Below are 2,500 nucleotides of genomic sequence, written 5' to 3'. Positions count from 1 at the left end.
ATGGATTGTTGTCTTTGGAAGCGCTTCCTCCGTCAAAGCGAGCAGGGCAGGAAACCATGACAAGACGCAAGCGTGTCGTGGCCTCAGTGCGACCGAGGTGGCTCCCAGCGGAATCAAGTCAAATACGGAAAAATAAACAAAAGGTGACGGAATTACCCCCAAACCCGTCAGGTATTATATTGTGAACGCATTCCAAACTGAATCCCTCATCCATCCCCTCTAAGTAGCTTTAAGCGCATTTGCTCACCCTCAGCTCGCATTAACACCGACGTGATGACAGACGAACAAATAAGCAACAGTCATCGTTGTTTTGTTTGGGGGGGGCTACCTGCTTTTTAACATGTTGAATACAGTCCTATCAATTATTTTTTTGTAAATTACATTTCATTTTTCTATGAGCGGAAGAAGTATAAGGAGGTTTTCTGTAAGCGGGTATCTCCACGAAGTGTCTCCAGTTGGTCCAGAATGCTGCTGATTGCATCTTGACTGGTACTCGTAACAGGGAGCACATAACTCTTTGGCATCCCTTCACTGGCTCCCGATACATTTTAGAGTTTTTTTTAAGATCCTATTATTTGTTTTAAAATCTTGAAATGGCCTCGCTCCACCGTTGTTCATCTCTGTGTGCCCTGCGATTGGCTGGCAACCGGTTCAGGGTGTCCCCTGCCTACTGCCCGAAGACGGCAGTCGGCAAGCCCCCTCGCTGCCCATCTTTGAAACTCGTCTTAAAACTAATTTTTATTCTTCGGCATAAATACAGTTATTCGAGATGCAAGTAAACTTTTCCAGATGTTTTTTTTCTTGGCGCTGATTCAGAATCAGCCCCCAGTTTGTTTTTTTTCTCAAGCACGTCAGATTTTCACAACAATCACAAAATTTGAAAAAGTACATCAAATATTCATTTCCAATCTGAAACCCACATGCCGCACGTTTAATTGCTGCGTGCTCACGTTTAGCGCAGACGCACGCATGCGATATTTTGAAAAACAAAGAGTTGCAGAGGTCAAAGTGCAGCCAGAGTGCATGATGGGACGCGGCGGGCGCCTCCCACGTAGCAGCTGTGTCCTGCACGCTCTCACAATACCTGAAAATAACTGCCAGCGTCCTCGCTTCATTCAACGCGTCCCGTGTGGGTGTCTAGAAAGTAGAAACACAAGATTGGGACAAAAAGTGCCCTTTTTTTTTTTTTGCTTTGTTTTAGGCCCTCCTCCCAAAATCAAACATTTGATTCAAATGTAAATGACGGCAGCTCACCGTAAGACGGAGGCTCTTTGTTTTCACGGCTTCTTTGTCAATTGAGATGCTTCCGTTGTCTTCTCCTTTTCTGGCCTCGAAATCCGCCCGGCAACCGGCGTGCGTGTGCGTCACGTCTGTAGCCGACAATTGTTGTTATAATTTCACATTAATTTCACAGTGAAGTCACATTTGAATGGCTCAACACGTGCAAAACCACTGCACGATAAAAACAAAATGCGAAACCAACTCACCTTTCTGGTGTCGAATGTCAGTAAGTGTTAAAAAAAACAAAAACATGTTGAAGGTAATTACTCCTTGAGGACCTTCCTTGAGATCCTGTAGAGACATGAACCCCTGTAAAAGATACTAAAACAAGTTAATTGAATGTTTTACCCTAATTTAAAAACAAAACACAGAAAACCCCCAAATCGTCTTTTTTTTTTTTAACAATCTTTATTTATTGCACAATTTGTAAATATAATACAACACATTTCCTCAAACAGAGTAGAAGAAAAAAAACACAAATCTAGGAAAAGACCGTGATCGTAGCAGATTCCGCTGCAATAGTGAACACATTTTTCCCTGAATGTCAGCATTTTTATTTTTTCTTTTACCTTCAATTTCATTCTTTATGCGAGACGGTCCATGATTGACGATCGCTGTTTAACCCTTTCAGGGACAGCTGGGTCACGACAGTGGACAGCTAATCATGTGATCAGGTTACAGGGTGCCTGAAAGGGTTCAACGACGGCGCTTCAGTCTTCGGGCCACGTCCTTGTTATGTAAGGCGTTGACAAGGTATCGGTCTGCGTTATGCAACAGCTTCTTATGAATGTCCCACGTAGAAAATCGGACTTTTTGGGATCCCAGCACATCACAGAGAGCCGATCGAACCTTCCCCACCCAAAAACGTGTGTGCAAGATTTGGATCCTTATGTTTGCATTGTTTCCAGCATGGCTGGTGAATTTTCAATTTTGTACTGTCAAAACAGTGACGACAATATGGCCCGTGACAAAACTGAATTTGACACCCTTGCTTCAAAGTATTTTTTGGTGGCCTAAAAACACCCATTAGAGTACAAAAGTATTGTCCCGTGATTGTTTTCGTCTCCTAAAAATGTTTGCCACATTTTTGGCTTGAGTTCAACGGACATTGTGCTGCTCCCTCTTGTGTGCAGGCTATTGCTTGCATTAAATGGCGAATGGGTTTTTTTTCCACTGGGTTGAGGTATTGGGAGTAGTAAAGGAATTTTTTTGGGGGGGG

At 43.2% G+C, this 2,500-nt stretch overlaps 1 long non-coding RNA gene across 1 annotated transcript; it reads right to left on the bottom strand.

The window, feature by feature from the left end:
* Positions 1-724: 724 nt before the first annotated feature.
* Positions 725-2,494, bottom strand: LOC109532069 (uncharacterized). The gene is made up of 3 exons (XR_002171301.1): positions 1,851-2,494; positions 1,255-1,590; positions 725-1,137 (listed from the first exon to the last, which is right to left on the bottom strand). It is a non-coding gene; the product is annotated as an uncharacterized LOC109532069 (long non-coding RNA).
* Positions 2,495-2,500: the final 6 nt, after the last annotated feature.

Source organism: Hippocampus comes, unplaced genomic scaffold, assembly GCF_001891065.2.
Source record: "Hippocampus comes isolate QL1 unplaced genomic scaffold, H_comes_QL1_v1.1 scaffold22, whole genome shotgun sequence".
Taxonomy (NCBI): domain Eukaryota; kingdom Metazoa; phylum Chordata; class Actinopteri; order Syngnathiformes; family Syngnathidae; genus Hippocampus; species Hippocampus comes.
The sequence above is the reverse complement of the archived record's forward strand: the minus strand, read 5'-3'. Positions and strand labels throughout refer to the sequence as shown.